Source organism: Chenopodium quinoa, unplaced genomic scaffold (assembly GCF_001683475.1).
Source record: "Chenopodium quinoa cultivar QQ74 unplaced genomic scaffold, ASM168347v1, whole genome shotgun sequence".
In the NCBI taxonomy this organism is placed as follows: Eukaryota; Viridiplantae; Streptophyta; class Magnoliopsida; order Caryophyllales; family Amaranthaceae; genus Chenopodium; species Chenopodium quinoa.
Window position 1 is genome coordinate 1,792,996 of NW_018742309.1, and position 13,466 is coordinate 1,806,461.

The 13,466-nt window shown below is 37.6% G+C and overlaps 1 long non-coding RNA gene across 4 annotated transcripts; it reads left to right on the top strand.

Annotated features, from left to right (window-relative positions):
- Nucleotides 1–4,307: 4,307 nt before the first annotated feature.
- Nucleotides 4,308–11,120, top strand: LOC110687977. 4 transcript variants are annotated; one of them, XR_002504495.1, is made up of 7 exons: nt 4,308–4,530; nt 4,613–4,675; nt 4,868–6,800; nt 6,993–7,047; nt 8,597–8,702; nt 9,168–9,261; nt 10,639–11,120. It is a non-coding gene; the product is annotated as an uncharacterized LOC110687977 (long non-coding RNA). The 4 variants fall into 4 exon arrangements; XR_002504491.1 differs by lacking the exon at nt 4,613–4,675 and having other exon boundaries at nt 4,313–4,530; nt 4,868–5,042; nt 5,775–6,800; XR_002504490.1 differs by lacking the exon at nt 4,613–4,675 and having other exon boundaries at nt 4,309–4,530.
- Nucleotides 11,121–13,466: the final 2,346 nt, after the last annotated feature.

Genomic DNA, 13,466 nt, shown 5'->3' on the forward strand with positions numbered 1-13,466 from the left:
GCAATGCTAAAGTCTGTCCGGATTATCCTAGCGATTGTTGCATATTACGATTATGAAATATGGCAGATGGATGTCAAAACCACCTTCCTAAATGGGATTTTGGAAGAAATTGTGTATATGACACAGCCAGAAGGTTTTGTTGATCCAAGCAACGCTGGAAAGGTATGCAAGCTTAAGAAGTCCATTTATGGACTGAAGTAGGCAAGCAGAAGTTGGAATCTGCGATTTGATAAAGCCATCAGCAAGTTTGGTTTTTTTAAGAATCCAGATGAGTCTTGTGTCTACAAGAAGGTTAGTGGGAGTGACATCGCATTCCTAGTCCTATATGTCGATGACATACTGCTCATTGGAAACAACACAAAATTACTAGAGTCCGTAAAGGGCTGGTTGGAAAAGTGCTTTTCAATGAAGGACTTAGGAGAGGCACAGTACATATTGGGCATCAAGATCTATAGGGATAGATCTAAGAGGATGATTGGATTGAGCCAGAGTACTTACATTGATAAAGTACTGGCACGATTTAACATGGAGAATGCTAAAAGAGGGCATATACCCATGTCCCATGGCGTAACCCTCAGCAAGAAACAGTGTCCACATACACCTGTTGAGCGAGAGAGAATAGATCAGATTTCATATGCTTCGCTAATTGGGTCGATCATGTATCCCATGATATGTACCAAGATAGATGTATCGTATGCTTTAAGCGCTACGAGCCGATACCAATCAAACCCAGGAGAGGCGCATTGGACTGTTGCCAATATCCTGAAGTACCTGAAAAGGAACAAGGATAAATTCCTGGTTTATGGTGGCCACAAAGACCTGGTTGTTGAAGGTTACACCAACGCTAGCTTCCAGACTGACAAAGACAACTTCAAGTCACAGTCAGGGTACATATTTTCCCTAAATGGAGGAGCGTTTAGCTGAGAGAGTGCTAAGCAAAGCACCACCGCAGATTATACAACTGAAGTTGAATACTTGGCAGCTTCAGAAGCCGCTAAGGAGGCTATTTGGATTAACAAGTTCGTTAGTGAACTTGGTGTTGTACCCTCCATCAGGGGTCCGATAGATCTCTACTGTGACAACAATGGAGCTATCGCTCAGGCTAGAGAGCCAAGAGAGCACCAGAAGGTCAAACATGTCCAAGGGGATTTCACGTGATAAGGGAATGGAAATCCAAAGGTGAAATCAGAATTTACAAGATCGGAACGGATGATAATGTGGCCGATCCTTTGACTAAACCTCTACCTCAAGTGAAACACAACAAGCACGTTGAGGCAAAGGGAATCAAGCACGTTGGAGATTGGATTTGAATTCCCTGTACATGTGTTTTAATTAAACTGGTTGTCTTAATGACAGACACTGTATTAAAACCATTCATTTATGGAATTATTAATTTTTATGCAAAATTACTGTTCACTCCATTGCTATTTAATTGTGGTTTAGAATTAAATAATGAGTCCATTCGATTAATGGAAGTATTCAAAATAGGGTATCAAGACCATATCTTAGATAAAGAAACACCTGTTAAGTGAACGTTGAATATTTAAATAAAAAATTATCCCTAATCGAGGTCATTTAACTGATGGAAGATTAATGACCACTAGAGATTAGTGTGTAGTATGATTTACAGCACCGTTTCTTGTGCTGCAAGGACATAGTAGTCATAAATCATTTGCACAGGTGCCAGTTTGGAACTGCACCGGATCGACCTATGAGAATACTTTAAGAGATTTAAAACGTCATAAGTACATTTCTCATTATAGCTATCGGAACTTATTTCCTCGACCATGAGTATTTTGAAGTTTCTTGTTTGAGTACTAGTCTCTTTGATGTTGCCTAACGTCTGCCGTAACTGGGGATCATCACAGGAACACTCGGGAGATTAGGTCCTCTTAGTAACAGAAACTTACAGTACAAGACTGGGAATGTCTCCCTATTAACAAGACTGTGAAAATGCATGGCCGTGCTTAAATGGATTTTAGAAATCATCTGCTTATTGACAGTCGAACTCGGAGATCGAGAAACACTTTTGAACGTAATAAGAATGACGATGAATCTTACCTTATAGTTCACGAAAAGACATTAAGCGACATAGGAAATGGGCTATACACTGTACGCACACTTCTCTGGAAGGACAAGTGGGAGATTGAAAGGAATGGTGTCCTTCCAACAAGTGTATTATTCTGATAGAGGGTTCAGAATTATTACAGAGCCAATTCTTCAGTAAGGTCAAGTGATCGGAATGCCTAGGTGGAGGCCGCTTCCGATCAGTAATATTAAGGTATAATTAATATTACAGCTTAATCTTAACTGAACCCTTCAGGTCGAACCCAATCGAACAACCGATCCAAGACGACGAATTAATCCGAAGGATTCAATGAGTCATCAGAGTTTTACGAACACAGACGTCGGATATCGAGCCTAGAGCGTCGAAACCGAGCGTCGCAGAATTACAAGCAACAAGTACGAGCATAACTGTAGCATCACATTGGCCTAGCCATGTGAGTGCTAGGCTAGGCTAGTTCATCGCAAGCCTAGGCGCACCATGTGTGTGCTAAGCGCGCCATGCGTGCTAGGCGCACAAGGCAGCACCATCGCAGTAGAGTGGTTGCGTGTGTGCGTGCCTTCGCATGGCACAGCACCACCGCAGCATGCGTGCATGGGTGCTTAGGTGCCATCGCAAGCTCTAGCACAAGCCTACGCATAGCACAACACTGTCGCATGGCTAGTCCAGTGCGTATGTGTGTGTGTAGGCCATCGCAGCAGCAGCAGCACGATGTGCTTGCTTGCTTGCGTGCGTGCCTTCGTATGGCAGCACCAAGCAGCGAGCAGCGTGCAGTGTGCTGGTAGCCTCGCACAGCAGCACCATGCCAGGCATTGCTCAGTGCGTGTGCGTGTACGTTGGCTAGGCAGCAGCAGCAGCACTAGCCTCGCCAAGCACCCAGCAGCATGCGTGGCTTGCTAGCAGCATGCATGTGCTGGCTGTGCTGGCTAGTGCATGTTGTGCGTGCTAGCTGGCAGCCAGCCCAGCTGCCTTTCTTGGTGCCGGTTAGTGAGAGGTGGGGACCAATGCTTGGAGCATGCCTTGGGGAGCAAGGTAATGGTCCCCCCCCTCCATGGACATGGTCCTTACCTAACTCTTTCTCTCCCCTTCACACTTGTTGCATGGTGATTGCTTTTGATTAATTATTTAATTTAGAATTAAATAAATTATCACAATTGCACATGATCCCACATTGATCATGAAATGGGATTCAAGTTCCCATTCTCTATAAATACCCACTTGGTTGGGATTTTGAGAACACACACTTGAGTGGAGCTATAAAGGCATCTCCATTGTTGAGAATACCTTAAGTTCGTAAAACTCCAAAGTTTATATTTTGTTCATGTCCTGACTAACCTTTGAGACTTAGGATGATCGGGTCGGGTTCGAGGGTACGAACCGTCGGAGGCCTTGCATTTGCGAGGTTGAAGTAAGAGCTCTTTTAGCGAGTGAAGCACGCGTCTAGGGTGTAATTCTTTATCCCTTCTTCTTTTAATTATGTTTTGCATGCTTTTATTGCTTTAGTTATCGGGGCGGGTCTTGGTGGGTTTCCTTCCGCATAGTGAGGGTCACTACGAAACCTTACACAAGTTAGTACTTCTATGTGGAGTAAAAGGTGCGGAAAGTAAAGAGGGTGATCTGGTTCCCCGGAAGGGAGGAGTGATCGGGGAGTGCAAATAATGCTAAGTCTGGTCTAGCGATTAGTATGCACGTATGTTTAGGCTTCTATAGGCGACATGATTAATTAATTCTGTCCCTATTTAATGAAGGCTAATTACTGTATTTATAGCCTCGAAGTACGCGCCCAATACTAAGTTAAATGGTAAACCTAGGACTGATTGGGCTTGCCTCTGGATTCGGGCCTCGGTGGCCTTTCTCCAGATTGGCAGATAATGGGCCACGTGGCGTGGCACGATTGGTCCATGCTGGACCTTTTGAAGCATGACACGTGGCAGCCCCTGAATGGTCCACGTGGCTAACACGTGGCAGGTGCTGATTGGTCCACGTGGCGGGGAAAAATCCCCTAAACACAATCTATGAGAGCAAACGTAATCATATATAGTGTGTGTGAGAACAATTTTATCCCTAAAATATTTGTTTACCTATATCCCTACCTTTTAAAAAAAGTATGGAAAAACACTTATGAATAGTCTAAGGACAATTTTATCCCTAAAATGTTTGTGTACCTATATGTCTTATTCATATCTCCAACCCCTAAAAGCTAGAAGAACGATTTAACAATATTTAAAGGAATAGTTACATTTCGTTTATGCCTTCGCCTTTTTCTTTTTAATTTTCGAAATTGCCCTTGCTTTTACTGACTCAGTCTTTCTTTTCCCCTTTTTCTGCTCCAACATTCATTTCTGCCATTACCTTTCTCTCTCCTTTGAACCGAACTTTCTCACTCCATACCTTTCCTTTATCTCATTATGCTCCATTGAAGGAACTTCTATGCTTTCCCCTCCATTATTGAAGCAGCTTGCGAGGTAATTTGTTTTTCAATCATCTCCTCTATTTCATTCCATTATCTTTCATCCAATCTTCTTTCATTTTTATATTTCGACAAAGATGAACTCTCTGTGGAAGCGCCTTCTAAGCTTGATCCTCCATTGAATTAAAGTTGCATATGAGGTCAAATTTTTTCCTTAAATATGAACATTGATTAGGTTAATGATGTGAGGTTAATTAGGTTTATATGTGTGGGATGAATTGGGTTATTTTTGTCTTACATGCGTTAACTCCCACCACATACTCTTTGTCAACCTTTAATTGTTGATTGTGTGTTGAGCGTCATAACATTTCCTTGTTTTCTGATTTATACAGAATTTAGTGATGGTGGAGATGATCGGGGAGAGGGTAGAAGATATTTGAATGGTGGGAGAAAGGTGGTGGTGGTAGCGGATCGGGGTGTTCATATCCGGGTACCCAGATCTTCGAGTAGTTGATAAGTCGTCCCGTGTCCCATCCCGGATAATTCGGGTACCATGACGGGACACAGGTATCCAAAACTTTTTATATTTATTTTTTTAATAAGTTTGTACCTAAATTTTTTTTTTTACCAACTGTACCTAAAATCTGGTACTGTTTGCTTTTTTCATTTTTAAAAACCTGTTGTATTGTTTGGTTTTAAGAAAATCTGTTGTATTATAACCAAAAAAAAACCTGCTGTATTTAAAAAAAATAATAAAAAAAAAGCCCTGCTGTTTTTTTAATAAAAACAACCTCAGCTCATGTATTGTTTTTTAAAAAAAACCTTGCTGTAATGCCTATATTTATAGCCTGCAAAATACTTGCAATTTTTTTAATTTGATGACATACTAATTAATAACTTAAAGCTATAAACTAAGAATCAAAGTTTATTAAAAATAAATAAATAAATAAATTCAAAACTAGAGTTTAAGGACGAGAATACAGAGTTTTTGAGTCTTTAGTTACATAACTTCATAACATACAAAGAACAAATAATGGGATAAAGCCACACAACAAACAAAGTGTGAGGGGATCAATTTATTCACTTGTGAGATCCGATATTTTAATTGTCTCATCAATAACAATCGTCGGTTGATCCAAAACACAGTCTTTCATTCCTACAAAACACAAATAATGCAATACAATAATTACATATCACATATATTATATATAGTAAAGTAGTAAAATAAATTAATATATAAAGTTATAAAATCACCTTCTTCTTCCATATTTTCTAACTCAAGCAAGCTTTCCTCTATAGTAATAGGGACATTGGAACTACGCATCCAATCTTAGCCACAAACAAGAGCTTCTACCATTATTGTTCTTAAAGAAGTGCGAAAGGAATCTAGAACACGTCTTTCCGTGCTAAAAGCGGACTCCGAAGCAACGGAAGAAACCGGAATAGCGAGAAAATCACGAGCCATAGACATAAGTATTCGATATGTTTTTCCGTGTGCACTCCACCATGCCAAAATATCAAAATCCTCGTCACTAGGCTCTAGTTTATCCCCTAAATAATTCGGTCATTCTTTTGGAAGATGAATCATTCCCAATCTTACTTGAAAAACTATCCCTTAATCGAGATACATTGTTAGGACCCTTTTTTGTTCTTTCCCACCCTTTTCACTCACTACTACATTTTTGACCAAATGCAACGGCATAATAAAGGCTAATACAACGGAATTATAATTGTCGTTGCAATAGAGTAGGCTATTGTCAAGGATTTAAAACTAATGTTCATAGAGGTAGAGCTATTGCCACGGATCTAAAGAACCGTTGCAATAGCCTAGTTATTTTAACAAAAATGAGAGCTATTGCAACGGTATGTATTGTATCATGAAAATTTTAGAAGCGCGCATTTCTTCCCTCTAATTTTTTCTCCAAATATTTTGAACAAAATGTGTTTATTCACAACCCTTCTTACGGATTCTCATAGTACCCAATCTACCCATTCTTCATTTTCCCCATTTTCCCCCAATTCTCAATTTTCCCCATCTTCTCACATTCACATATTTGCTTGAAAATCACGAAAAAAATCATGAAAATAAGCAAATAAATATGAGGAAGTAGACGAAGGCGACAGTCAGGAGGTGGTGGCTGATAGCGGTACATAGTATGTCGCTTCTTCCAATCTTTCGTTCTTCGCTGCCTCACACCTCAGTCCTCACCGGCCTCCTGTAGTCCAGTAGATCGACCGTTGCCCATGATCTGTCGTGCCTCAGTGCCTCACAGGAACTCGGCCGTCGTTGTTGCCACACCGTCGGCCGTCTTCGATGCATCAATGGTATGTCTTAATGTCTTATACTCTGAATTAATTAATTTAGTATATCTTGCTCTTATTATCGAAATCCCCAATTTGAAATTTTAATTGTTAACCCTATTTTTCAGAATTTAATGTTTCATTTGGAATAATAAACAAAATCAATTGCTTATTGTTCGATTTTAATCCCCAATTTTAATCTTCGTTGTTTTGTAGTCTTCTTCTCCTTTCAACCTTTTATCTCTTTCCTCCTAATCTTCACAAAAATCAGGTACCTAATTCTTCCTTATTATTCTCTATTTTATTTTTTCATGTAATTTTTTTTAATTTTGATTGTTATATTATACCCTATAATAGGTGTCGTGAAATTCTATAGGCGTGAGAGCAACCATTAGTGGAGTTTATGTTGACTATGTTTTTTCAATTTCTGTATCTGTGCTGCATAGAGGGATTTTGTTTGCTTTGTGTTCTCTGTGGCAATCTTGTTCCCTTGCCATGACATATAATTGTATACTTGTAAATTACATCTCTTCGTTACCTCTTTTTAGGTATTGACTACATGGAAAGAAAAGTTTGTTACTTGTGGAGTTTTGCTAATCCATTTCACTTTTCATATTTCAGTTTATGCTTTGGGGCTGGGTTTGATTGAGAGAATTTATTGCAATGAGTTTTAGTAGTAAATTTTCATACAGTGAATGTGATGGAAGGGCAGATTTACATTTGCAAATTATAGTGTTTTCACGATTAATTATCTGATAGTGTATTAATTGTGGTTGACATGTTTCGTTGTTGGTGGACTTGCTAATATCTCAAAATACAGAGACTAGCATCATGTTCTTGTTACCTTAATAGTGAAATTGTAATGATTATGTTTGTTTATTGAAATTTTTGCTTAGATATTATGGATTAGATATGGGGGATAATGATATGATTTTTGCAGTGTTCAAAATTATTTATTCTTATAAGTATAAAGTATTCATGTTGTGTTCTTTATTCACGGTGATTACTACTCCGTCCGTCCTTAATTGTTTGTCCCTAAGCCATTAATTACTTTGTTATTTTTTGGTTGAGTGGAGTTGATGGATACGAGGCAAAAGTGGTCGAGCCAATTGTATTGTATGTGAGAATAAAGTTTTCGACCCCATGGTCAAAAACGGAAATGGGGCAATTTTTAAGGGACGGTTTTAGAAGGAATATTGAGTTCTGACTACCTCAAGCTCAAGAAGATAGATACTCTTGATAATCAGCTACTGCTTTTGGAATATTGGTTTTGTTTCCGTAGGACTATTGAGTTTTGACTGGCTCATGCTCATGCCAGGCAAAATCTTGCATGAGATGGCCTTGTCAACCCAAATCTCATATGCGGCCTGCATCCGATTATAAAATTTCTCAGTTGTATGGCTCATGTATAATGCAAAACCCGCTTTTATATTCCTTCATCAAGCTAAATGAGCCAGTGAGACATTTGACTTGTAGAATTCTTGAGTTTTGTTGTTTCAGCAAGAATGAATGCTGAAGTATGTGTCAATCTTAATCCTATTAGATAAAGTTATTAGTCCTTTGAAAAGTTTCAATCTAGTAGACAACTTGGACGGCCAAATTTCTGAACTGGTAATCAGGACTTATTTATATTTGCTTCTTATACCTGCTAGCCATTGACAATGGCAGCTTATAAGCTGAGATTTTTTTAAATATCTACTTTGTTCGAGTTGAATCCAGTATCGACTCTTCTGAGATGTCAACTGTTTAGAGTCTTGGTAAAGCTTTGCTGATTTGAAGGACTACTTCTCTGCTCCTGATCTGTGTATATATCATTGTAGGAGGAACATTGTAATTTAACCACTGGAGATGGCCCACGAGATTTTTCAGGGTAGCCTGTCCTCAAGAGCAAAACTGGAAATTGGAAAGCCTGCATCTTCATTCTTGGTGTGTTGGACTGCAGAATGCTAGTCTTTGTGCAACATTAAATATTTTTTCACGAATGCCCTAATCACAAGTCCTAACTGTTTAACTCTCCCCTGCCTCCTTTTCCCTGGATTGGTTTTTTCTTTACTTGATTCTTGTATGTAATGGAGACTTGACCATAAGACATTACTGTTTGGTTGGGTCATGTTTAGATTATATGCTCTTTGCTAGATTTCGGTAAAGTTTATGAGGGTTGTTGAGTATCTTAGACAAGTGGTGGGTCTTTATTGCATTGGATTTATTTAATCTTAAATCTTGTGGGTTGCTCCCTTATATTTATTTAGTCAAATTTTGGCTTGATTCCCCATATTGTGATTTATGTAAGAATAAATATGTGACGCTGTAGCTGTAGCTGTAGCTGCGCCTAGGTTTTAAACGTTTCTTTGAAGTAACTTTTATGTAACTTTTATTTATGTAATATTGCAGATCCTAGCTTTAGGATTGGTTGTCTGGGAAAAGTGAATATGGCATACGAGAATGACCGGGACTCTATGATTTGCTTCTATGGATTTGTGGCTAAGTCAGTTTTCTTTTTTCTTTTTCTTTTTTTTTTGTTTCCCTTTTTGTACTTCAGAATTACTAAATACTGATCTAGTTACGAGTATCTTGTCCAAGTTAATTTATCATTTGTTTAATTCCTTGGAGTGTGCTGATCTAGGGGACAGGGTCTTATATTGCAGTATGTAAAGGAGGATAATAAAGTAAATCTTGCATATTTACCTTTTCGTTGTTACTTTCTTTCTCTTAGTGAAGTTGATAACCTGTTATATATGTATAATAGCTCTGTTAAATAATTTTTGTGGTGGCTTTGCCGGCTTACATTATAATTTTTGTGGTGGCTTTGTTGGCTTACATTCAATTATAAGTATTGATTTATAAGTATTGTTCATTTGATTGTATAATTAGGGTTTAATTATTTAGGTTCTGAGTTGATTACTTAATTAGTGTTATTTTTGGAGATTATTTGCTATAAATTCTGTAATTGACTTTGAAAGGGTCAAAACAGAAGTTCTGCAAACCATAAATTTGTTCCAAGTTCTTCCCAAATTGGTTGTCTTTGATCTCGATTTTACTATCTGGCCTTTCTACTTGTATACTTTCTTCACTTTTTTTGTTTTTTATCTTTTGATTTTCGTTATAAAATCAAATTATGGGATTACAAATGACTCAAATGATGGATTTTGTTCTATAATTTCTCAATTTTAGTTATAATTCTTTCTCTATGCATTGATTCCCTCATTTTATTTTTAATATCATATTATTGGAAATCTAGGGAATGTTGGTGATATCTTGCAAATTGTTAAATTCCTGACAATCTGATATTGTTGCTTCATTTTTTTCCAATTTTTTATTGTTTCATATGTTTGTTGCATTTTAGAGAAATATGATCTTAGAAGTTAAATGTTACTCTGATAGGAAAGTGATGAACTTTTTGTATGATAAGATTGGGATCATTTAACTTGTTTTTATGGCCTCTCTTTGGCAGTGGCTTTTGCACTAGGATGCCATTTGCATTGTATTACGTTACAGCTTGTTGTAACGTGCGTTGAGATTTATAGAGTATTTTGATTTCTCTAGTTCTTTTTAGATAATTGTTTGATTAGCAAGGAAAATCTAATTGAGTGCGAGACAAATAAACTTCCTCTTGTCGGTAAAGATACCAAGTTAGGCCTTCATTATTTTTGCATCATAAAATCACTTTCCTGAGATTATTTCTTTTGTTACAACATTTGGCAAATAATAGGCATGTTTAGTCTCCTTTCTTCCCTTTAAGGTTGACAGAGTAATGAAGTTATTCAATCTTATGTAAGTACTAATGGAGTTATGGGCTAGTGCTTTACTGATATAGGAATTAGAAAGTCTATTGATTTTTTCACCTCCTTATTTTGGCTTCTAGTGTAGGTGAAATAAACAATAGCAGAAACAACAGCTGGCAGAAACAGCAGCAAACATAACCAGCAGCAAGTACCTACAGGCCAAAACCAGCAAGCCACGCCAGCAACACCTCAACAGCATTCCAGCAATACAGCACCGGTAATACAGGAACATCAAGCAGCAACAGATATCAGTAGCAACAGGCTGGAGAAAGCAGGCTGTGGCAGAACCAGCAGATAAACAAGGAGCAGCTGACTAGCTGAAGACCAGCAATGCCACTGCAAAAGAATCCAGTATCAACAACCAGCACCAGTACACCAGTGGTAGCACCTGCAACCAGCAGCAGGCTGGACAAAACCAGAACAGCCCCAACAGCAGCTTGCACACAGAGAGCTGCAAAGCCGAAGCAAGCAAATACTTTGAATTCATACTAATAAAATTCTAATTTAATTTTGTAATTTTCCTTATAGGTAACAATGTACAAACTTTGAATTCATTTTAATAAAATTCTATTTTTTTTTAAAAAAAATTCTTATTTTAATTGTATTATTGGCATTAGGTATAGTGAACCGTGGCATTAGGGTATATGCATTCTGTGACATTAGGTATAGGGAACCGTGGCATTAGGTTATATGCACCGTGGCATTAGGTATTATAGCTATTTCCACGGCGATAATGTTGCCGTTGCAATAGGTATTGATCTAATGCCACGGATCATTGATGCCGTGGCATTAGGTGTCATATGCCGTTGCATTAGACCTATTCCAACGTCAGCGGATGCCACGGTACATGGCCGTTGCATTAGGCCTAATACCACGGATTTTGACGCCTAATGCAACGGATTTGAGGGTTGCAGTAGATAAAAAATGTAGTAGTGACTTTGACTTGTAGAGGCAATATTAGTAGAAGATTACCCTACTTTTTGTATATAGCAATCATATAATGAATTTAATGTATCTTGACTACGTTGACACAAAATATAGGAATTGCTAACATCATAAGAATTACGTACAATATGCTCCGTATACTTCATCTTATTCCTTAGATCAAGAATCAATGCAATGAACATCAAAATATTAATATTATGAACATTTGCCAATACTTGTCAAATTTCAATTTCATTTGTGTTGCCATATTCTTTATATCATCATTCGGTCACTAGCATATTCATAAATGGTGTACCGAATATCATAAATCTCTTCCACAAAAGTATTTCCCGTCACATAACGAGATCCGGATAACTTCAAAGTAGCATTATAAAAAATTTCAAGAAAAGGTGAGAAACTTTGAATTTTATTCCAATACTCATCATCGGGAGCACCCCCCACTGGTTGCTTCATAAGCTCTTTAGTGTAAGGAGATAACTTTGTTTTCATATTCTTAAAGGCTTTACTAAACACTAAAGCAGTCTTAAGCATCAAATAGGTGGAATTCCATCTTGTTTCAATATCTAAACAAACAAGACCTTTTGAAGTGATGTTCTCTTCCTCAACACAAGACTTTAACTTTTGAAGCCTAGAAGGAGAAGACCTCACATATTTCACAGCAGCTCGGACTTTTAAAATAGAAACATTCACATCTTTCAATCCATCTTTAACAACCAAATTCAAAATGTGTGCAGCACATCTCATATGCATAAACTCATAATTCAACACACACCCATCCCAAAGATTAAAGATTTTTTTCAAGTATTTTATAGCCAAATCATTTGAGCTAGCATTGTCAATTGTTACAGTCAAAATCCTCTTCAAATTCCATCTAGCAAACATTTTTCAACAGATTTACCAATAAGCTCCCCAGAATGACCAGCAATAGGACAAAAGTTATTTTATGCAATTTCCAATCATCATTAATGAAATGAGTACTAAGACACATATATGACAAGTTTTGACCCGAAGTCCATGTATTTGTAGTAAGACATACACTAGAAGACAAATTGTTGAAAAAATCCTTTAACTTTTTCCTTTGTTCAATAAAAAGACCATAAAATTCCCTTGTAATGGTAGCACGTGAGGGAGGAATAAATTCAGGAACAACAACTTTACAAAACTTACAAAAACCTTCACGTTCAACAAAAGCAGAAGGCAACTCATCTACAACCAACATCTTAGCAAGTTCTTTTCTAATCTCATCATGATTAGATCTTAACAATATAGGAACACTAACAGTTTGCACACTCCCATCAATATTAACCTTTGTCCTAGACTCAAAATCTAAGATAGTTTGAGATTTATCTTTATAATTGGAGATATTTTACACCTTTTAGAGTATCGATTCATGCAATTAGTTTCATTCTTTGGATCACAACCAATTAGTTTCCCACAATAAAGATATATAGCATGATTTAGGTCCGTTTTAAGCACTTGAAAGTGTTCCCAAGCATTAGAGGATTTTTTTCTTTTACCTCCTTCCTTTTCAGCTTTCTATTTCTACCACGCTCTTTTATTCTTAGCCCACGTTTTTGAAGCCTTCTCCAAAACTTCTGCCTCAAGAGCTCGTACTTGAAAGCGCTAGCTCCGCAAGCGCGTGAGCCTCGGACGACTCACACCCTCGAGACCCAACCCGAATGGTCCCTACCTCTAAGGTTAGTCAGGGCTAGACCAAGAAGCTTAGAGTATTAGAATTAAGGTATTATCTTCTTGGAGAACCCTTAAAATTCACAACTCAAGTGTCCTTTCCCAATCCCAAATGATGGGTATTTATAGGGAAGGGAGCCTTGAATATTCCAATTTCCCATTAATGTGGCAGAGTTGGTTAAACTGCACTTTGTTCAATTTATTTTAATTCAAAAGCAAATTAAAATGCAAGAGAATCAACAAATAACAAGTTTCAAGAGGTTAGGTGAGGACC